The sequence below is a fragment of the Equus caballus genome, chromosome 25, assembly GCF_041296265.1.
Source record: "Equus caballus isolate H_3958 breed thoroughbred chromosome 25, TB-T2T, whole genome shotgun sequence".
NCBI classification, from domain to species: domain Eukaryota; kingdom Metazoa; phylum Chordata; class Mammalia; order Perissodactyla; family Equidae; genus Equus; species Equus caballus.
In genome coordinates this window covers 33657044-33680833 of record NC_091708.1, presented here as the reverse complement: position 1 = coordinate 33680833, position 23790 = coordinate 33657044, and the positions used below count along the sequence as shown (strand labels likewise).

General features: G+C 54.7%; 1 protein-coding gene and 1 long non-coding RNA gene across 38 annotated transcripts in view; one reads left to right on the top strand and one right to left on the bottom strand.

Moving 5' to 3' along the window:
* The window catches only part of DAB2IP (DAB2 interacting protein), a 194376-nt gene that overhangs the window by 53069 nt on the left and 117517 nt on the right, over nt 1–23790 (bottom strand). The gene's annotated exons all lie outside the window — the stretch shown is intronic.
* The window catches only part of LOC106782563 (uncharacterized), a 33373-nt gene that overhangs the window by 8074 nt on the left and 1509 nt on the right, over nt 1–23790 (top strand). The window contains exons 2-4 of the long non-coding RNA XR_011432486.1: nt 8955–9197; nt 11455–11575; nt 11687–11854. This is a non-coding gene — a long non-coding RNA (uncharacterized lncRNA). The remainder of the gene's footprint in view (nt 1–8954; nt 9198–11454; nt 11576–11686; nt 11855–23790) is intronic.

The window sequence follows — 23790 nt, the reverse complement described above, 5'->3', positions numbered from 1 at the left end:
GGAAGCATGGAGCCCAGCAACACGCCCGATGGGTGATGGTGTTGCAGGGGAAACAGCTGAGCACAGCAAATATAGCCATTGACCCAATTCAGTTCCGTTCTGTCTTCGAGAAAATAATTGAGTTTAAATGAATAGGTTTCCCATGTCCCCTCCGGCCTCAGGGAGGGTGGAAAGGGAGAGGGGGAGACAGGAACAGTTCCCCCGGCTTGCTGTTGGTTATTTTTGAGTCATTAGGCCTGTGAAAGGTTTCTTTCTCTCCTTGGTGGCCAGTGGGGGTCGGACATGGCTGGGAAGCAGCGAAGTGGAGTGCAAACCACACAAGGTGGACGGTGAGGATGCAGGTGTAAGGCCTGGCCTCACCAACAGCTTCGTAGAGTGGCCCAGTTGGTCCCCTCAGGCCCCAGGCTCTTCGTCTATAAAATAGGGACGCCCCCTCCCCACCACTCCCAGAGTCACTGGGCAGACTACTGCAAGCTGAGCAAACTCAAAGGTCTTCCAGGGAGCAAAGCAGTCTGGGGGAACCGCAGAGGACAATTCTTGGCCCTGCAGGAATACAGACCCAATGTTGCCACATCCGTTTTTCAAGAAAAGCCAGAAATCCAGATTTTTCAGGTGAATGTTTTAGGGGTGTTTAAATATTGGTAACGATTTAAAAAAAAAAACCCTTTCCACCCTCTCAGACCAAATGAAACTTGCCTGTAGGCTACATATGGCCACCAGCCACCCACGTGCAACCTCCGTCCGATTTAATGACAATGCAAGTAAAGCTATTTATGACCTGCTGCTGTCCTCCCACCTGTTTACCGCCTTAGAATTGTCTTTGGCAGTCCAGGCCGAGCCCAGCCCTACTTGAGCGGGAGCGGCAGGGACATCCTGTCCCTCAAGTCCAGACACCTCAAGACCTCAGGGGAGCGCAAGGAGGAGCTGCTCCCCCTCTGCTGTGGGAAGGTGGGTGGCCGGGACTGGTTTTACCCTAGAAATTAGGGCCCTGGGCTCACCTCCTGCCCTGCCCTCAACGACCTGTTAGGGTCTCGGCTTCCTCTTTGGCTAAAAGGGGATTTCTGAGAAGACCAAGTAAGAAAGAGAAAGCTTCGAGATAAAAAGTGAGCACATGTGTCAGGTCTCCCCAGAGAAGTAGTGCCAGAGAGCGGAAAGAGCACGAGAGTTAGCAAGACTTTGGATCTTTTCTGCAACATAGCTCTTGGCTGTGTGAGCCTAGGGAAGTTAGCTAACCTCTCTGGACCTCTCACTCTCCTCCTCTGCACACAGGAGATAAGAATCTTTGGGACACAGAGCTGTTGTGAAGATTAAATGAGATGATGACTGTCAAGTTCCTGGTAGGAGGCCTGACACATAGCAAGGGATCAAGAAATGATAGGCATTATTATCATTATTGTTATCTTTAGTGAAAAGCATGCCAGAGAATTCTGACTGGGCAATTACAATAATGTAGCAGAACCAGGCAAACTTGTTGTGAAGAGATGAGGCCACCTATAATTAGCACAACCATTACGTATGCAAATGGTGCAGCTTAGATGCTGGAGAAGGGTGTTCTTTGAAGTGTATTTAAATAACCCCTCTCCCCTGGCTGCCTGCCCTCCCCAAATCTTGTTTACACTATTCATTTCATTAGCAAACGTTTTCTTCATAAAGCAAGACAGAGTTCCAAACTGGTATATATTCAAATCACAGAGGTTTTATACCATTTGAGCCCCTGCCCAGCGCACCTGGGGCTCTCTGTGGGGGCCCATCCTGGGGATCCTCTGTCAGTGGCAGGCCTGGGGCTGCCAGATTTGGCCTCCCCAGCCTCTTTTCCCAGTGGGTCAGGCTGGAGACTTGCACTAACCGGCTCCACTGTAATTCCTGGGGCTGGGAAGAGAGGAAGGGCTGGGGGTGTGTTCTTGGCATTGAGCAGGTGCGGTATTTGGGGAGAAGAGGGTCGAGGCAGCTTTAAAACGACCAGTGAGTTCCCTGTGAGCCAGGGCACATCATATCAAGCACATCATAATACCCATTTGCATCTGAGAAAACCCAGGCTCAAAGAGATTTAAGGAAGTAATTTGCCCAAAGTCACATAAATAGTAAGTTGCAGAACTGGATTCAAACTTGGATCAGTCTCCTCCTCTGGAGACTGCTCTTCTGGTTCTGCCCTCAAACTGCACTGAGCACAGGCCCCTCTACCTGGAGAGGGCAAAGAGAACAATCCAAAACTGATCCCAGGGCCGGCCCCGTGGCCAAGTGGTTAAGTTTGCGCGCTCCACTTCAGCAGCCCAGGGTTTCGCTGGCTCGGATCCTGGGTGCGGACATGGCACTGCTCATCAGGCCATGCTGAGGCGGCGTCCCACACAGGACAACCAGAAGGACCTACAACCAGAATATACAACTATGTACTGGGGGGCTTTGGGGAAAATAAGGAAAAAAAAAAAAGAAATTGAAAAAAACCCCAAAAAACAAAAACAAAAGAAAACTGATCCCAGAGCCTTTGAACTGGGAGGGCTCATCAGAGACTGATCTGGGTTCTGACATGAAGACACTGAGGCTCAGAGAGGTCCTGTAATTTGCCCAGGGTCCTACAGCCAGAAAGAAGAGCCTAGAACCCAGGGCTTCTCACCCTGGGATGGCTGCTTCTGCATTTAGACCTTTAAACACAAGAGAATTCAACAATCTCCCTCCCCCTTAACAGCTGGGTCAGTATCTTAACCATCCCTGCATCCCTGGGCCCAACAGACGCAAGCAGACAAAAGATGCTCAGGAAATGTTTGCTGAACTAAACTGTTTTCTTACCAAAAAGACCATGCTGAACAGCTGGAACAGTGAAGGCATGCGAAGGAAAATGGGTGGTGCTTAAGGACAAGGGGGAGAGCAGACCACGCTCTGAGGGAGGACTTGGCCATTCTCAGCTTGAGAAGGGCCCCTTCCAAAGCAATTCCCTGCTGCATGCCTGCTCTAGAGGCAGGCAGTTAGCTCATTCTCAGTATTGCAGGAAATGAAAATAGAAGTCTTAACAGATAGGTTAGCCCCCCACCCACCCCTGCCAGCTCAGACCACCACATGCCTTATCTCACTCCTTCCTTGGCCCCAGAAATTGAGGCTGGGAGAGATGAGTGACTTGCATGAGGTCAAGGAGCAGTAGAGACTAGGACCCAGACTTCTCTGCTCCTTCGACCAGGCTGTTCCGTCACCCCTCCCCACCTCTGGCTCTTGGAAGCCTAAGGGAGCCTTGATAAGGATGGTAAAGATAATGGCCCTCACCCTTGCCCACCCCCCACAGCCACCTCTGCTAAACTAAGGCAGACTAGGCACCTCCTAAGTGTGGACACTCTGCTAAGCCCCTCCTCTGTTAAAAGCAAATAATCCTCACAAATATCCTGGGAAGTGCGTACAATTAGTGTCCACTAACAAAGATGGAAACTGAAGCTCGGACGGGTTAAGTAACCTGCTCAAGGCCACACACCTAGAAGCGGCAGGAAGTGTGACTCAGGAACTGAGCTATTAATGGCTCTGCTCTGAGGTGGGGCCCAGGGAAACCCCAGATGGGGAGTCAGGGGGGTTTCCCCACCTCCCTGTCCTGGCCAAGAGTGTGACAATGGATTACCCCTCATAGCACTATATCCTGCCAGGGGTCATTCAACCCATCCCCCTGCCTCCAGGCAAGGCTGTAAATAAAGCTGGAGGGGGGATGTGCTTTCTGGGACTGAGGCTTGGGGCCTTCTAGAACTGCCCGAACCCAGCCAAAGTATTTTTCAGAAACCATCCAAAATCCCTACTCCCCACCACCTCCCATGCCTAGCCCACCAGCATTCCGGGGTGGAGACTGGAGCTTCTGGCAGGAGCCGGGTGGGCAGGGGAGGAGACCCTTCTGCTTTAGGATGAAGGGGAAACAGGGCCAGGCCCTCAACGGTCAGGCTGCTCCTCCTCCTACCAAACGCCCACCCACATCCACCCCGACACACAGCCAAGGAGCTGCTTCTAAGATTACTGATGTGATCAGGCCCCATCCCCTCTTACCATCCTTCCAGCTCCCAGTCACCTCCAGGATCCAGTCCAAACCCCGCCTGCCTTCCCACAATCTTCCACTCTATCCCCTGCCACACCCCAGGCCCAACACGCAGCAACACAGCCGCCAGGGCTTCCTACAGCAAGCCTTTCCCTCCTCTCCACACGGAAACCTTCCACCAGCCTTGACCTTCACCCTGCGGCCCAACCACCAACTCCATGGAGCCTTCCTTGAGCCCCAGTGGAGTCCTCACTCCCTTCTCTGTCCACCCTCAGCCCCTCTGACGTAGGGTCTGTTGACCCATGTGCTCCCTCCAGCCAGCAGGAGCCCTTGAGGGCAGAGACTGGGTGTGACTGCCCCCAGCCCACATACAATGTGTGCACTGGCTAGCTGGCTGGCTGGAATTTGCTGCACTGGGCTCCCCAGGCTTAATGAGGCCAGATCTAAGGGTGACCAGTGGAAAAGGAGAGGCTTGGAGGTAGATTTGACCATAAGCCCCCAACCCAGATTGGGTTAGGGCCTGCCAACTGGCTCTCCCAACCCGGCTCATTAGGAGAACAGGGGTGGTGCCAGGCCCAATCTTTCCACGGACGCCTGACAATGGCTGTGTCGAGAATCACAGGAGATGAAGTCATCGCTCCCAGAAACAGGCTGATTAAGAAGACGTGACGACAACATAAACAGCAAGGCTGGACAAACACACACTCACTCTCTCTCACCATGTGTTTCTCCGCCCTGGGAAGCTGGGCCACGCCCGAGCTGCTCTGGGAACCAGAGATCATGCCAGGAACCAGAGCCAGTGCACGGAACCAGGACTCAGGTGATACGTTGGTCTCTGAGAACGGTGGTGCCCAGCACGCTGTCCTCTGGGACTCCCTTGCAGAGGCTCCCTGTCCTGACCCTCCCGGAAGTTCCAGACCTGCCCCCTGGCCCTCTCAGACCTCCACAGTTTCTGGTCTCACTCCCTCCTGGGCCCTACCTCTCCTCTCTTCCCAGGGTACAATCCCACCCACCCTTCTTGGCCCCCTCACATTCTTGTCCTGTCCTGGACACAGACTTGCCTAGATGCCAGGGAGGTGGGAGCTTCTATTGGCTAAGACAGGGCTCTGGGCTACAGACACAGGGCTCAAATCCTGGCTGTCTTGTTGCAGCTGTCTGACCACGAGCTAGTCAATCCATCTCTCTGACCTTACCTTCCTCACCTGTAAAATGCAGATAGCAATGTGCCTACCTGAATGGGTAAGAGTAAATGAAATATGTTGATTTGTTCTCTCACCAACCTTGCGTCAGGCCCTATTCTAGGGACTGGAGACACATTAGGGAACGAGACATCAACTTCCTGCTCCCTGGGGCTTACAGTCTGGTGTGGCAGAAGTACACCAATACACGTAGGGTAAGATCAGGTGAGCTCGAGTGCCAGGAAGAACCAGAAGCACAGAAAAGGGTCCAAGCTAGAGGGGGAGCAGGAGGCTGTGTTTGACAGTATGGTTGGATAAAGTGAGGAAGCAGGTCGCAGACATCTGGGCAAAGAGTGATCCCGAAGAGGCAACAACAAGGGGAAAGATCCTGGGCCAGGGCACCTGAGGGGCAGGAGACAGGGACGAGTGAGGGCAGTAAAATCAACAGGAGCTGCCCATGCAGGGTCCACAGGAAGGAGCCTGGAGTAGAGTTGGAAGGGGTGAGACACCACTGGGTGGTTTCTTGTTTAAAGATTGCTCCAGCTGCCGGCTGAGAATGGACTGAAGGGGAGCAAAGCTGGAGGTGGGGAGACCAGCCTAGGGGTTGGCTGCAGGCTCCAGGTGGGAGGTGACTGTGGCTTGGATTCTGTGGCAGTGGTGACAGTACATGAGGCACTCAGCACGGTGCCTGGCACAAAGTGAACCCTCAATACTGGTTCTTCTCATCCCTACTCTCATCACCATCAACATCCTCATCACCCTCATCACTGGCTGAGGGCTCTGCTGGTCCCGAAGCTGAAAGACTCCTCAGCCCATTTTACAGATGACCAGGTCCCTTGCTCAGGGTCTCAAGCAGTGACAGGCAGAGCCACACTCTGCCCGGCTTGGGCTCTCCAGCCTGAGCAGACAGATATTCCTCCTGTGCCCTCCCTCCACCCCCACCCCACAGGGCCCAGTTCTCAACCAGCTCTGCATCTCAGTCCTCACAGGGCCTCCACCGGGGAAATCATTAGACTCCAAACAGAACAACAGCACCAAGTGCTTGCATCTCACAGATTTCAAGTTCTTTCCTATCCACTTTCTCCCTTGCTGAGAGGGAGGCACTGTGAGCCCCATCAGGTCAAGGACTAGGGCTGAGAAAATCTTCAAATCTCCCTGTATCCTACCTCCTCCAGGAGCTTCTCTGAGCCCAGCAAAGACTTCTCCCTAGGCCTGGCTGCCTCCTAGCCCACCTGGCCCGGGAAGGAGCTGGCCAAGTGAGAGCCCGCAGGCAGAGACCATCTCACTGAGGCCACATGCATCTCTCCCACCCCAGGCTGGGGGCTCCTCCGTGGCAGTCAGGGACCACAGCTGATTCCCGTGCTTGTCCCCAGGGCCAGACACAGGTGAGCAAAACCGAAATAACTCAATCCCCAGGGTCCATTGGGGGAGTCCTGTCTGCAGGAGATACCCTGAGACAGCCAGCTACCTCCTGCCCTCTCTGCTGGCTGGCTGGGGCAGCCCACAGCCTCTGAGTTTGGGTGAAGCTGCTGGCAGACCATTCCCTCTTCCCTCCCTCACCATGGGACCACCTGGAGAGCCACGCCCACCCCACCCCCAGAACTGGGGGGCTGAAGGGTGTGAGTGCTGGGAGGGAGGGGGTGTGCAAGGACATGTCCCCTCCTCATCTTAGGGCTCCAGGCCAGAACAGCCAGTCTTTCTTCCCCTCCCCTCTCTGCAGGCCAAGGAGGGAAGATGAAGCAAGACAACATGTTCTCAAGCACACAGAATAGAGAATTTCTTTTAAAGCCACACAAAGCCGGCAGAAAAAGCCTCCGACCATCAGTCAATAGTGGTTTTTGGTGGGTGGGGAGGTTCTATGGTGGTAGTGGTGAGGACAGAAATTTCACTTTTTGCTTTACGCTCCCGTATGGCTGGGATATGGCACTCTATGCTTGTATTTTTAATTACCTTTATATTAAAAAAGACTTAAAAGTAAAATGAAGTGAATGAGAGGGCACTCTGTGAGGAATGTGGCAGTGCTGGCACGTGTTCCTCCCGTGACCCCAGGAGCTCCAGAAGGCCAAGTGCCCGCCTTACATTTTGTTTCTTCTGCCTGGGCCTCACCCAGGCCAGCTGCTGCCACTCCCTGCACTCAGAGAGGACAGAGCAAGAGTGGGAGGAGGCAGGGCTGGGGGACCAGACGGGAGCCTCCAGTCTCAGACACATGCGTTTGGGGATCACAGTCACCTCACCTCTTTCTTGACCGCCCCGCCCCGCCTTTGCTGCCTTGCTCTCCTTTGCACAGACACTGGAGCTGGACCCCCGCGGGCCGGCTGTGTGTCTGTCTACTCCATCAGTCCCTGGCCACCCTGGGCTTCAACCACTTGTGTGTCTCTAGCCCAAGTCCCTGCACAGAGCAGGTGCTCATTGAAAGTTTGCTAGACAAATTGCCAGAACAATCTGAAGGACCGTTTATGCCAGGTGATCATTTGGAAAGAAACACAAATATGGATTCCAGACAGAGTGGCAGACAGGGTGGAGAAACAAAAGTTATGCTTGCAGGCCAGAACAGGAAGACACCCAGACAGGCTTTGGCCAGAGCAGTTCCAACCCTTTGAAGAAGGCAGGACCCCTGCTGGGGCAGGAGGAGGAGGAGCGAGCCCCTTTCTGAGGGTTAGAACTTCCTGTGCCTGAAGGAGCTCCTCAGTCCGAGAGAGAGCAACTGCGAAGGGCAGGGAGGGTCATGTGCGTGCATGGACACACAGGGATGGACAGCCCCCCAAAGCTACGCACTTCCACCTTTGCTAAAGATCAGGATACCACGTGTCCTGAAGATTCTCTTAAATACTTAAGACCTTTCCTCCCTGGCCGAAGCCTATCCTTCACTGTGACAACACCAGGCAGAAGCACCTGGCTGGGGGTCGGGACACAACTGCCGCAGGCTCAAGCTGGCCTGGGTTAGGCCAGCCTCGTATCAGCTCATGCAGGGCAGCATTTCACACTGACTAGCACCAGTCCCTCCGCAAAGCATGTGCAGCTTCCAAGAACGGTCGTGGCCCCATCTGTCCTGCACTCCAGTCCCCTTTGCCTCAGTCCCCTGTCCTGAAACCACTCATGCAGAGTCCCAAGGCCACACCTTGCCCAGGTGGCTCCCTCACCAGGAGGCCTTGCCTACTCCCCTCTGCCCACCTGGGTTTCTCCAACCTTTAGGATAAAGGTCTCTAACTAAAAAGTACAGGCGGTATTTGGTCAACATCCATGTTTTGTTAAGCCCACACAGTATTTGACATTTTTAAGTTTTGAACCAATTGCCAACATTTAAAGATGTGAAATTTTTTAAAGTCTTATAAAAAACTCTAGATTTCTGGCTTCTCTCGTAAATCCAAAGGCCCAGTCCCACGGCACAGTGGTTACTGCCCTCCTTAGCAGGACACACGCCCTCCAGGTTGCCACAGCATGTACCACATCTACAGACTGCCTCAGCCAGGGGTTCCTGTGTGGCAGCTGGCAGGACTGGGGCAGGACCCACCGCATTATCTCCCAGGAACACACTCAGCATGTGGCACACAGTAGGGACTAGCTATCGTTTGTGGAATAATGAACAAGGACGCAATGCCTCCCTGTGCCCCAGATTTCCTGACTGCTATCCACTGCCTTGCAAGACCCCAAGCAGAGATAGGACGATGCTCTTCACTCCCCCGTCCCCCACAGCTGGCACACCTGCAGCAGGACACTGGGGTAAGCCTTCGGGGCTGTGTCCAGACTCTCACGCCAATAACTGACCTTTGCTTCAAAAGTTGTGTCTTCCAGAGGCCAGCCAAAGCAAAAGCAGTGATCCTGGCATCTCCCTACCTTCTATAGCAGTGGCAAGATTCCAGGCCAATCCATGGACACTGATCCCCAGGACTTTCATTCAACTTGAAACGGAGAAATTCAGCAGCAAGAAATGACAAGGCCAATGACAAAGCCAAGGCTTCCTCGATACCCACCTGCAGGAGGCAAGCAGAGAGCCAACTCTTCCCTTTTTCTGGGTTTTCAAGGTCAGAGTCACACTGGCAGGAAGGGTTCTCTTTGTTCTTCTGCCTGACTTACCCCAAACAGAGTCACTGACCCTGACAGCCAGGTCCTCCTGTCCTTGGCAGTGGCAGAGGCGGCCCCTGCTCCTGCTGGGGTGGGGCAATGAGAGCCAGCCAGGAGCAAGTCACACCCCCAGGGGTCCTGCTTCCCGGAATAGGGGTTTCTGTGGGCCTGGCTTCCCTGCCGGCCTAGGAGTGCCATCGCTGGTCCAGGGTGTGGTGCTCAGTAAAGGCTGGCTGGAGAGGAGCAGCTGACAGCCTCCAGTGTGCTCACAGCCCAGGGAGCAGGCACCCGCTCAGAGGAAGGGCTCGGCCTGCTTCTGCCACTCATTGGCTATGTGACTTCAGGTTACGTGCCTCCTCTCTCTGAGCATCGGTTTCCTCATTTGGAAAATGGGGAAATAAATACCTGATCTGAGACAATCGACCTCCTAATGGGACCCAGAGGAGCTCTGTGAATCATGAAGTGCCATGCCAAAGTTAATTATTCCAACGCCTGGCACAGGGCCCGGCACGCAGTAGGTGCTCCATGTATCCTTCATGGTGCAAATGCTTATTGAGCCCTGCACTGTGCCAGGCTGCATGCAAGGTGCCAGGGGCCCAGAATGGAGGCCTGGGCCCTGTGCATGGGAGGTCTGCCCCTCAATGGGGCATGCAGACAACTGTCATACCATGAGAACTGCCAGGAAGTAAGCATCAGAATGCTGTGATGCCCACAGGGGATCCTGGGCTCCCAGAGACAGGGGTGAGGGACCTAGTTCTTACAAGAGCCCCGCCTCTTGGCTGCTGGGCAGCAGAGGCCAGAATTGGGGCTGCCCAGCTCTCGGCTGCCTGCCACTCTACCCATTTCCCAACAGCCTAGTTTAACGAGAGGGTTGCCAGGCTGGGTGAGTGACCAAATTCTCTGAAGGCACCCATGGGCCATGTGCATGTCTGTGCAGTGTGCACCCGGACTTGGGAACAAACAGTGACGCAGCACCTGTGTGGGACACGTCTTTTACATACACTCTGTTAGGGGCCCCATATCTGGTTGGGGAGTAGTTAATACAGACTCCTGAGCTCCAAGCCCAGGGAGGTGATGCCACCCCATCCCCAATATGCAGTAGTCACCAGAGGCTGGAGAGTCACCTAACCTGGGGTCCCCATTCTGAGTCCCTTACTAGCCCATGAGACCTGGGTCAAGTTACCAAACCTCTCAGCACCTGGTTTCCCATCTCTCGGGTGGCTGTGAGCGTTAAGAGACAAAGCACCTGGCAGGGAGGGAGTCCCATCCTCGCACCCATCCTCACACCTAATCCAACCCCACAGACATGGTCGGTAGGGGCCCAGTCCCAACCCAGCTCCCCCCTCATCTCCTCCTCTCCTTACCTGCTACATCTGAACTATTTCCCATTCCCCCGATGCTCTAAGAGCCCCTTCCCGCTTCCCAGAGCAGCCTCACGTCCCAAGGACAGGAAGGTTCGAAGCCTCTGCCGGAACACTTGCTTATGGGGTTCCCCCTGCCTAACTGCCCTTCCCCCCACTTGGCCATCTGATGAACTCATCCTCTTTCAAGCCTCTTCTTGAAGCCCTCCCTGATTGCTTGGGAGCAGGCCCAACTCCTGCCCACCCCCCAGGCAGAGAAGTGCAGAAAGGAACAGGCGAGGCCTCCAACTCCTTGCACATCCCTGGGTAGATTCCTTCCTCACTCTTGGCCTCAGCTTTCCAAACTGTGAAGGGATCTCTATGACTTCTTCTCATTCTAAGGCCTTGTGAATGTGCTTGGTCACATGCTCTACTGGCTGCAGGATGCTGCTGGGGGTGGGGCACGGCATGCATCTCCAGGTTCACCTCGAGGCTCTGGAGGGCTGGAAGGAGCTAGACTCTGCTTTGTTCTACCTGGAAGAGCAGGACAAGTGCAACTTCAGTCAGCGCCCTCAGGAAGCCCCACTTGCTGCCAGGGGAGCAGACCCAGTAACGATGCACAGAAAACAAGGACAGAAAATGCACAGCAAAGTGAAGTCCACCTGCGATCGTGGGGTAGGAGGGCCAGGGCAGGCTTCAGGAGGAAGAACTAGGACTGGACAGACAGGATCAAAGCAGGAAGAGCACAGGGAAGAGACGGAGGCATTCCAGACAGAGGGAACAGATGAGACAGAGATCATGGTACAGTCATAGCTAACACATCTCAAGGCGCTCTGCTAAGCATTTAGCTACAAATCTCATTTATTCTTCTCAACAGCCCTTCGAGATAGGAATTGCTATTATCCCCATTTTACGGAGTTAGGCAAGTCCCCCAAAGTCACAGAGCTGACAAGAGGTGGAGCTGGGATTTGAACCGAGGCATCTGCCTGCCGTATCTGGTGAGTAAACAGGGGTGACCAGGGCACGGAGGCTCAGGGGAGTGGGGATAAGAGTCAGGGGACTGGAGAGACTTGTTAAGACCTCGACGTTGCGCTACATTATCTCTTCAGCCTGGTCTCGAATGGCATCCGACCCAGGCCAATGTCGTTGATGAATCCACTGAGGGTGACCCCACTCAGGCATGGGAGCGTGCAAGGCCACTCAAGAGTCCAACGACCCCAGCCCTGCACTTCCTCTGCACCATCTGCCTAAAGGATGCGAGGCGCTGCTGCTAATGAGTGAGTGAGCGGGAGCGGGCGGGGACGGAGTTGGGGGAGCGCAGCCAGTCAGGAGCCGCGGCTGTCAGCGGCCACACCGACAGGCTGGCGCGGAGCTGTTGCCAGGGCAGCCCAGAGAGTCTGCCTTCACAGGCAGAGTGATTTAGAACCGGCTGCTCTCTCCTGGGCTACCAGCTCCGCTGGCCAGGGGCTCCCCATTGAGGGCCTGGCCCTTCCAAAACCTCAACACAAAATGTCAGGGGCCCCGTGGGGGAGCCACCAGCATGAAAGGCCATCAAGACAGAAACGTGGGCACACCTCACATGTTGGAAACAAGCCCCTTGTCACAACACAATCCAAACAGGGACCATGGCTGGGGGCTTGGGGATTCTGGGCCAGGAGTTCCAACAACCCAGGCTCATCTTGAGGACGCCCACCACTGAGCGGCACCTGCCCCTCCACTGAGGGTCCTGGACCTGCAGCAGCAGGTGGCCCACGGCACTGGAGGGGGAGGGCAGAGAAGGAAGGCTGACGAAGGGGAGGTGGATCTGAGAGGAGAATGGTACGAGGAAGGCACGACCCTGACTGGACTCTCACCCAGGCCTCCTCTCAGTGCCCAGCACATGGCTGCCACCCAGCAGGGTCAGACACGACAGCCAGAATAACTCTGGGTAGGGAGGAGTGACCTCACCTGAACAGGCAAGGTGACAACCCAGTTCAGAATGCCCAGGATAGTGCTAAGTAGTTTGCTGGCCATCCAGAAACATCTTAAGGTAAATGATTGACAGTGATAAACATGTGTGAAACAAGTGAACCTACGCAAGGGCAGACCCGCAGGAGCCCCGCCCCAAGGACTCCAACGTGCCGCGGAGCTACAGCGAGCCCACTAAATAGTCTTCTGCACGACTGCATCAGATAGGATGCGGTGTTTCCATTAGTGCAATGAGTGGCTTCTAGTGTGACCAAAAAAAAGACCACAGGGCGTCACCAGACTGTCTGTACCTGCCCTAAGGTCCAGACAAGCTCAGCAGGCCAGCCCCAGCCCTTCACAGGTGGCCTCTTGTGGTCCAGAATTCTCGCTGCGCCTGAGGCCCAGCACTCAATGGAAGACCCTGGCCCCGAAGCCAATGAGGAGATTGGCAGTTCCCGCCATGAGAACACTGTGGCATCGCCTGGGAGTGAACTTACGGGGCAGGCTGCTTCTCTAGGGAGGAAGGAGAGAGTGAGGGGCTGTCCCAGCTTATGAGAGGCTGTGGGGCTGCCTTTCTGAGAGCTCGCTCAAACGTGTGTGCACAGGGCAGAGCACGCTATGAGACTTCCTTCACTGACACACTCTTCCTGGAGTCTCTGTGGGCAAAGGAGACAGAATCCCACCCACACTAACCACCATTAGAGGCTACAGAGATTTACTGAAGGAACCCAAAAACAGCTACGCAGCCACTTTGACTCAGGAGGGAGAGACAGCAGGGATGACCAACTGGAACTGCATGGTGATGCATCACCAGGCTTTGTGCTGGGCACCCCACGTCCCCAGGGTGGCCAAAGACCATGATGGGAGCCATGGAACAAAGCTCCAAGGACAGCCCGTTATCTACCTGCAAATAGCAGAGCACCCGTGAAAACAAGCAGCTGCCCAAGCTAGCATAGTAACCGAGGGAGGCACGACTGTGAAATACATGACTCAGGTGGAAGAAAAAGTGTGTGGGACAAGCCTTGACCTGGCTCCTTCTGCTTCACATCTGCCTGGGCTCAGGCTGGCTGGAGTCTGCCAGCATGGAGGGACAGGGACTGCCTACAAGGAGACCCAGGATTTGGTACCCAGAGTGAGAGCTGTTGCGGTAACTCTGAAATATCACCATGGGTGGGGCCAGTCCACCTGACCTTCTCTCTGAGGGAGGGACTGGCTCCCTGAAGCAGGAACAAGACCAGAAAGCAGACCTCAGGGCACCAACTCCAGGTGCCACTGGTGTCCTCCCTCTGGCAGCACAGTGGGATGCTAGGAGAGGGCTGGGATCCCCTCTATACCTTCAGGGCCAACCCCAGACCTGCCTGGAACCCCAAAGGAGATGCCCTGCTGTTTATCTGGAGAACTAAGCAGATTTCTTTTGGAAGTGGAATCTGAGCAGGACAAAGGGCCCTCAGCTGGGGCTCTTCCACCAGACCAAATAAACACTCACCCTCTCACCAGGGGGGCTGCCGGGTATATTTGGAGAGGAGCAGGAACAGCCAATCCAATTGGAGTTTGGGCTGAAACTGGCTTTCAGCCAACAGTAGTAGCAAAGCACCCTAGGCCAAGTTCCTTCCTCGTCGTCGGGGACTCAGCTGCCCCCCTGGCTCTGCCCTAGCAGCGTCCCCAGGGACACAGTGAGGCCTGGCTCCCCGAGCTACAGCAAGCAGCGGTACATCCAGCCCCAAGTTAACAACCTGGGACCCACACCACTAACATCCCTCAGAGGAATGGGACCCTTCCAGGCAAGGAAGAATCTAGAGCTGCTAGCTGGAGGTCTCAATACTTGAGTGGGTCTCAGAATCACCAGGGGCTTGTCGTGAATACAGATTCTAGGGCAACCCTAGACCCGTGAACCTGACTCTCCTGAGGAGGGCTCTGGAATCGTTTTGCCAGGTTCCAACAGCACCAGGATGCTCAGGTATATTCAGGAACCAAGACAAGGTGGGATGACCTCTGATGCCCCCCCAATGCCCTCTTCCCAGTGCCCACAAGGAGTGCTTGGTCTCTCTTCATCTGCTGCTGCCACTTCCTAAAACCCTGGGAGTCCACAGGTCTCCAGGCATCTTCAGCTGACGCCTCCTCCACCCCACCTCTACAGGCAGCCGGTAGGCCCCACCTAGTGACAGGCCAGCTTAGTGGCAGGGAATAAATTAACCCCCTTCATGGGGGGAGAAATGTGTTATTTTCAGAGTTTTTTCAAAGAGGAGTCATTAATTGATCTTTTTTGATCATCAGAAAATTACCCAAGTCATCTTGCCGTTGAGAGGAAACAAAGCCCCAACACGGCAGAGAGGCCTGGCTTTGGGGCTGGCAGGGGCTCCCCGTCTGGAGTCCTATACCTCCCCGGCTCAGGAGATTCTCAGGCAGCCCTCTGCAGACCCCCGTCCTGCAGGAATGAGGTCCCTGACACTGGCTGCGGAGACTCCCACAGGGCAGCAGGCGCCAAGGCCAGCTCCCTGAAGCAGGTGGGCATGCAGCTCGGCTTGGAGTTAGGCAGGTCCAGGTTCCAATCCGGACTCTGCCATTTAAAGGCTCTATGATCTCAGGCAAGTCTCTTAACTATCTTCAGCCTTGGTTTCCTTACTTGTAAAATGAGGAAGTATCCACCTCCTGGGCTTGCTATGAGGGTGATCACACAGGCCCTCTTTTGGTCCCTCGTTCCCAGACCCACTGCGTTTGCACAAGCTCTTCCATCCGCCCAAAAGGCCCTTCCCAGAGAGCTCAGCTCAATCCTCTCTTCCTTGAAGAAGCCATCCCCACCACCCCCACAGATGCAAACCTCCAGCTCTGGGCTCTCACTGCCCTCAGGCCACGTGCCTCAAATGCAATTACATGCTGACCTGTAAGACAACATCATTCCAGCCTGTCTCCTCCACTAAGGGAGGGGCCAGGGCTGGTTTCGCTCACACTGCACCCCCAAGGCTAGCACCATGCCTAGCACGGGGGACAGAGGGTGGGGAGCTCACTGAACAGTATCCTGTCTCCTCAGGACCAGGCCATCAGAGCTTCCCGTCCCATTACCAGCTCCAGACTTGATCACTCAGGAACTGGTGATTCCAGCCCCTAGAGAGGGGTGCCCAACTCAGTGCCCTGGCCTAAAAGCTCCCTCTCAGATCATCCGGCACCTCTGGAGCCTCAGCACCAATAGCTGGTTCTCAGGACTCCACCTCGCATGGCTCTCCAGATTTCTCGTAGTAACACCTTCTTGGAGTTTCAGAAGCAAACCAAAGTCATTTGCCAACTATTTTCTCCCATTAATCTCACAATGCATTTGCTATTTTCCCTCCATAATGACTCATTTAGCAGCAACAGAGCAATTAGGAAGACCACAGAATATTGATTTTCTAAGTGGAAGAAACGTCCGCACAAACATCTTTTCATGCCTGTCTTGAGCTGTCTCCTGTTACATGATGGGGTGGACCCTGCGAGGTCTGGGCCCGATCTGCTGGCAGGATTCTGAGGTCTCAGACAAAAGCTCAAAAGCACGCACATGGTGTGTACAAATGTGGAGTGTGTGTGCACAGAGGATAAGATGATAAAATTATCATGTGATCTCACGTAGACCTCAGAACCCTAGGAGGCAGGCACCATTATCACACCCATTTTAAAGATGAGGAGACAGAGGTTCAGAGATTAGGTGACTTGTCCAAGATCACACAGGAAATTAGGTACCCAGATCCAGATCTAGGTCCATTTGTCAACAGAGCAGAATTCTGTTCATTAGGGGCCCCTGTGTGGCTTGCTCCCTATTGGAACAAGGTAGACATGACACTTCGGGACAATACAGTCCCTTTCATGGTGTGACCCAAGGCGACTCCTGAGACATAAAACAATTGGTCTAGGTCCTGAAGTCATATCTCAGCCTCGGTGCAGCCTCTAAGCCCAGCTGCTGTAAACAGGTTCACCCCATGTTGCCCCTGGCCATCCACCAGGCCTGGGCAGTGGCTCTCAGAAAGGCCTGGAGAAAGACAGCTGGACTCCTCTGCCCGCCTCCACCCTCCGACCACCACCACCAGCCCAAGACAAGCAGCTACCCAGCTCTCGGAGCACTTCAAACATCCCCACCCTATAAAAGGAGAGGGCAGAAGAAAAGGGTGAGAGTCAGGAACGGTTTCATGAGCGGGACATCTGGTAGTTTTATGTCCACATTTGTGTATGGCTCCCAAACCAGGCCCCACAGTTGGAAGACTATTAAACAGGGTTTTAGCTTACCTCCTACCTCCTACTCCAGAAACTCACGGAGCTGGGATGGGGGCTGTAGGAGCAACAGGTCCCCAAGATCCCATGGACCAACGCCAGCCAACATACTGACCTTTACCCAGGGAGCAAACGGTTTCCTTGTGGCCAAGGGAAAGAGCTGAAGATGCAGCTGGCAGACACGGGTTTAAATACCACCTCTACCACCATCTATGTGCCTTTGGGTGCGATAATTACCCTCTCAAGCCTCAGTTTCCTTATCTGTAAAGTGGAATAATCCCTGCCCTCCCACTTTCCTAGCTGGTATGAGGGCCAAGTGGTGAATGATAAAATGCCACATAAATGTTGGCTAAGGCACCTCAAGAAAGGGGAAGGTTTCCAAGAGTTGGCACTGTCCAGCCATGGCATGGGCATCTCCCCATCACTGGAGATGTACAAGCCGACCCCAGACAGTCTGTGTGGATGGGGAGCAGAGCATCCTATATAGCCTCTTGTACACCCAGATGCAGGACAGCGTTTTAGCACATTAAAGGTTCCCAGGAGTCAAGCACTGATGAAACTTGCTTGCTTTGGTTCACTGAATGCTTCCCTCACCTGTGTGGACTATGGAATCCTCTCATTCCAAGTGCCCACTAACACCTGCAAGAATGTGTGTTCTGTGGACCCCGATTTGAGAAACTCCTACGAGAGCTTTGGAAAATGACTAGGGAAGGTAGAGAAGACAGCAAGGGCATTTCAAGTACCTCCCTGGCTTGGACAGAGTACAGGACCTTCCCCAATGTCAACTACATGTCAGGTGCAGACCCAGCCCTCAACCTCCCTTGCTAGCATGACAGGGAGATAAGCCCAGATCCCCAGAGAGAAATTTCACTTCAAGGAAACAGCACAAAAAGGGACTTAGAAACCTCAAATAGGAGTCACTCCCAGGCTAATCCTGACCTTAACAAGCCTGGAAACTTGGAGGGATTATAGAAGAAGAAAGGCCTCGAGCAGAAATGGTTCCCTCTCCCCTGCTCTTGCCTGGAAACTCACCATCACTGGCCTTACCCTCTGGGTCAGCAGTGCCTCCTCCAGGCTACCCGAAAAGAGGGCTAAATCTCCACAATAGTAGACGATACTTCAGAGAAGAAGAGTTTGTGGGACCACAGAAAGCAGGATAATACAGAATCTCACATCATCAGTGTGCTCGAGCCCCCATCTGTGGATCCTGGAATAAAGCTGCTTGCACTACCAGCCGGGCCCCTTAGGATGCTACCGGCGCCGTGTGGACACACCCCCTCCAACCCGTGCCCTCTCCTCTCTCTGGGGGCTCCATGCCAGGAAAGGCCGAGGAGTCCAGAAACCATCGCTCCCTGGAAGAGCTCCGGCAAACCCATCCATGGCAAACCCATCCATAACGGTGCAGACTTTGCTCTCAGCAAGGACAGAGCTTTATTAATTATTCAGGGGACGGTGCAATTATGCAAATCAGTGGGCAGCTTCTGCCTGACTGCTGCCTTCTGCAGGAGTCCAGAGGGGGATGGGGACGTCCAGAGCCTAAGCTGACGAGTACAAGGGAGCCACCCAGACCACAAAACAGAGACTAAACTTCACACGCTCTGGGCCCACTGAGGGCTGTGACCAGAGCCGGGCCCCGTCCCACACACAGGAGAGCTGGCAGCTGCTTTGAGGAATGAGTCTGAGGACCCAGGGATGCCTTTTTCCAAAAGAACATGCCCCCATACTGTTGCTGGCCTGCAAGGCCATCATTCAGGGCTTATCCTGTAGGCCTAAAGGCATGGAAGACTTCCAAAGCTCCCTCTTAAAAAGCACACTTCTGAGGAGAGGTAGCACCTCAAATTACTGTTTACCAAAGAACACTCTGCAGAACACTGCTCCTCCCCAAATGCCGACAGCTGCTCCCGGGGTGGGGCTGGGGGACAGGAAGCCCTGGATTGAAGAAGGTGAAACTGGTGTCTTTACTGCAGAACCTCGCAAGCCTTCAGTGGCCTGGATCACAGAGTGATTCCCCTGGAGTGAGGATGCCCACGTTGCCTGTGGAGGAAAACATCTAGTCTCACCTCTCGGAAGCCCAGGCACCGACTTACAGAAACTCTGGACACAGTGCTCACTAAATCCCCTGCCTGCTCCACCATCCCTTGACTCTGAAATCCCTTGGAGCAGGTTTTCACCACCCTCATAGACGACCATCATCAAAACTGTGGATGTCACGTGCCTAGGGCAACTGAACAAGACCACCTCAGGCAGGCTGGACAGGGCTCTTGGCAGAATGCCAGGCCATGGCACCCCTGCCCCACACCTGCACGCACCCAGCACCATCAGGTCCACAGAGGGCTGTGTCAGCCAAGAGCCTGGCTGCACCATCAGAGACCCCCTCAGCCAGTCTAGGGGGCGTCTCAGCGCCAGACTCACCCGTCTTCCCACAGGTCAGAACAAAGGCTGCTCTGGGGAGTCCCTGCCCGCCATCATCACCCTGTCTTCCCTTCACTCTCCTGGGCAATGATGAAAGTGACCTCTACACGCTGACCTGGGGTGGAAGGGGAGGTGCTGTGCAAGGCCAGTTAGCCTACCCATGACCTCCTCCACCCGCCCCACCCTACCTAGCATCATAAGTCAATTGATCCAAATCCAGCCGTGGCTCATCAGCTCTGCTAAGAGAAAAAGTGTGGGAGTCCAGAACCTGGGGGAGCCCATGGAGAAAGACACTTATAATCACTCATCAACTGCAAATGCAGGGGGCAGTCACAGAGCAGGCCCTGCCCTCACATCCTGGGGACCCTACCCACTGAGACCAGGAGGAAGGGCTGCCTCCAGTGCCACCCCCCACCACCTCAGGACTTCAGCACCCACAATGGCCTCCTGCAGAGCCCTGGGTGGCCTTGGGACACTGCCCCAGCCCCCACTGGTGGCTGCCACGTTCTCTCATGTGGGAGAGAGTAAAACACTCTGCAAAGACCTAGGTGCAAATCCCGTGTCGGCCACTCATCTGCTATCTGACTCAGGGCAAGCAGCTTTTACCTGTCGGAGCCTCAGTTTCCTCATGCATAAAATAGGGAGAGGGCAGTACTGTGCAGTGGTTAAGAGCACAGACTCGGGAGTCAGGCTACTTGGGTTCGAATCTTTGGTCTGCCATTCCAGCTGCGCAGCTCACATTTCCTGGTTGTAAACCAGAGAAAACAACAGTGTGTAGCACACGGCTGTTGTGAGGATGAAGTGAGTTTCCCTCGGGGAAGTGCTGAGAGCAGGCCTGGCCCACAGGATGTACACATCCTGTTAGCTGCTACACCAGACAGGCTTTGGGTACCCACAGAGACCTAGATTCTAAATCCATCGTGACGGTAATCCCTAAGTGACCCTACCCCTCTGAGGAGGCTGGTTTCGTCAGCTGTAAAACGGGGCAGGATAAAACGGGGGCAGCCAAGAGGATTAAAGATGACATCTATACAACACACAACGCCTGGCACGCAGGAGACGCTTCATAAATGGCAGGGAGTTTACTGATGTGACTACTGACAGAGCACGTCATCTGTAAAACAGAGCGTACAGAGACCATGCAGAATAGTGGCTGATGGCGGGCGTTTATACAGTGAGGCCAGACTGTCTGGGTTTGAATCCCAGCTCAGCCCGTTAGGAGCTGTATGACTTGGGCAGGTTGCTCCGTCTCTCTGTGCCTCGTTTTTATACCCTGTAAAACGAGGAGGGTAAGAGCACCTGTCCTTCACAGGGCTGTCAGAAGGACAAAAGGAGAAAATGAACGAGAGGGTGTCAGGCGCGGAGCCCGGTCCATCACGAGTGGCCATGCAAGGGCAGGGGGTGGTGGTGTTATCACCGCACAAGAGAAGCCAGTCATGAAGAGTGCAAAGACAAAGACATCCCTGCCACCAAGGCTCCCTCCTTCCACAGCTTCAGGGGCCTCATGACCAGAAGGCAGTGCCGCAAAGGCCGGGAAAGACTTGACACACCACCCTGCGCTAGCTGCTTCCCTTCCAGGAATCCCAGAACCCTGGGCCCCAAGATACTAGCTTTAGTTCCTGCTTTATTGAGACGGGGAAACTGAGGCTCAGAGAGAAGCAGTCGGTGGAGCTGGACCCTGGACCAGTTCTGGGTGAGTGATGCAGGCACAGCTGCTGTAGACCTCCTACGCAACACGCGGTGAGGGATGGGGCTTGGAGTAAGGCAGCCACAGGTTCAAATTCCAGCTCCATGCACCATAGGCCCAGACTCCCCCTGCCCCTCCCACCCCCATCCTCCTCCCACAACTGAGTTGGGCCTGCAGCCCGCCCCACCTGGCCTGGCCTCCCTCGGTGGCCTCCGCATAGACAGCTCTCACCCCTGAGCAGAGACCCTCCAGGCTGTGCTGAAAGAGCTCCACTCCCAGGTGGGGGCCAGGGGCACCTGGTTCAGCCGTGAAATGGTGGCTAGTCCCGTCCTCTGGGTTTTGACTCCATGGACCTGGGCTTGAATCACATTACTGCCACTCACTCCATCCTGGTAAGTGACTACACCTCTCTGAACCTCAGTTTCCCCACCTGTAACTGGGGAGGCGGCAAGAAGAGCGGGCGCTGGTGGCACAGGTGGGCGAACACTGGACCTGGAGTTAGGAGACAAGCTCCAACTCCAGATCTGCCCCTTCACCTCTCTGAGCCTCACCTACCTCACCTGTAAAAGGCAGATCACAGTCATAAACGCCCTGACTGCTCCAAGCACCCTTGGGTCAGACCCAGGGTGCCGGTATGAAAGAGCTTTTTTCACAGTGGGGAGCCCTGTGCAAGCACAAGACGGGGCTGCTGGCACTCCTCGAGGAGGGGGAAGATTTCTTTCAAAAGGCATCACAACTGTAAAAAGAAAGGGCACAGCCTGCTGGTGGGGGATTTTAGGCATCAAGCAGGCAAAGGATGGCCTCAGCATGGGGTCCCCAATGGGTGACTGAGCCAGTGACACTCCCCTCTTGAAGTTTCAGTTTCTACAACTGTGAAATGGGAAACGAGAAACCCTCTTATCATGAGGAAGCAATAAGATTATGGCAGGGGCAATGCCTAGGCAAGTCACTGGCACACAGTTCTTGCCCCTCTGCAAAAGAAACAAACTCTGGGCAGTGGTTCTCAAACTTTGGGGAAACATGACCACACCATCAGAGTTTAATTCCGAAGTTCTGGGGTGGGGCCCAAGAATCTGCATTTTATCAGGCATCTCAAGCAACCCTTCTTTGTACAGATCCTTCCTGGGGTGGGCTGGTCAGTTCTGCTTGGGGGCCAGGTCCTTGGCTTCTAAGACAAGAGCAGGGTTTTAGCCAAAGTCACTTTTGGGACCGAGTTTCCTGATGAAATCTGGGGAAGCTAGAAATGGGGAAAGAGGGCAGGAAGGGGAATGGGGGGGGGGGGGGGCTGTGAACAATCAATCCATCGCCTCCCCGCCACAAACAAATGTGATTGTTGAGGCTCACACATCCTTCCCGTGCTAACAGTCTGCAGCTGCAATACAATGCTTTGATTACGAATGTCAAAAAGACAGAGTATGAAATTAACTTCCCCTTAGTCAGTGGGCACAGGGAGACACCACACTAATTCACTGCCCTTGGTATGAAAACTCCCCACGACAACGTCACATCAAATTAGGGCCTGCACTACCAGGGTGGCATCTCTATCTCTGCCCAGCAGGCTCTTTCACAATCAGGCCCAGCCTGCAAACAAGGGCCCTGAGGGTGCGAGAAAGGTCAGGGTAACAGACAAGTGCCTGTCCCGGGGTTAACTGGGTGGGGTTAACTGAGCGGGGGCCAGAGCCAGCTGGAGAAGGGCCCCTCAGCAACCCCATGGGGGCTGCCCACCAGAAAATGGAGGTGTGACTAGGAGTAACGCACCCCACAGAGCATGTGATGCAGGAAATGTGCAAACCCACCTTCTATCTGGGCCAATTCCTGCCCCACTAGCCCCACTTGAGAGATGGGAAAACTGAGACTCAGTGGCTTTTCCCAGGTTGATCACACTGAGTCAGCACCAGAGCCAGGCCCGAGAGCCGAGTTCCTGTGACTCCTGCACAGTGTGGCTCCAGCTTGGCCTGTGGCAGTCAGGGTACAGTGGCAGCAGGTGGGGCAGCAGGAGGGAGGGGCGGCAAAGCCCTGCTCAGGCTGCCTTTGGGGGAACTTCTAAGGAGTTCTTGGAGCTGCCCTGGGGGCCCTCCCCTCCTAGAAAACCAAAGTGCATTCAGTTACTCACTGGGCAAACCCTGAGCTCCTACTCAAGGCACAAAGTGCTCTGTTAGAGCCTCCAACCAGCCTGCCCCAGCACATTGCCATCAGCTGAGGTCTTCCAGGAGACAATCCCAGGGGTCAGGCATATGCAGGCTTCCTGAGCAGCTGCAAGTGGGGGTGTCAGGGAGGTCCTATTCTTGGCATGCCCCAGGATCAGGCTTGACCTCCAGCCTTGGGGTTACTTCTTACCCTTCCCAAGGAATGCCCAGGGTATTCCCAGGCAGGCTGCCAGGGATTCTGGCAGGTGGGATCTTGTCTCCTACTCCTTCCCCCAACCTGCCTGGCTCAGAGGGGACCTCTGGTGCACAACCGGTGGCTTCCACAAGGACCTGCCTTCCAAATGCCAAGGAAGGTTCTTACATGTGCATGCCTGGGTGGCATGTGGTATGGTCCGTAGACAAGACTTGGTGGGAGCCAAAGCTGTGCCTCTTGGTATATGTGAGATGCTGCGTGCCCAACACAAGTTCAGACCCACACATGCCCACAGAGGACAGAGACTCCCTCCATCTCAGGAGGGGACAGTAATATAGGCCACCCTTCCTGGCACCCCTTGCTTCGAGGGGAAACTTACACATCATTTCCATCACAACAATCTCCCCTGGGCTTTCAGCCTGTCCCTTGAGGTAGGGGGGCAGGCATGATCACAGGTGACTCCACACTGAGCACTGAGGGGGAGCACGAAGAGGAGCTGCCCCTGCTGGAGATTCGGCCCTTCTGGAAGCTGCTTCAGGCTCTCAGGCTCTTGGGGGGTAGGGGGAACGGGGGCCTGAGGCAGCAGCCCAA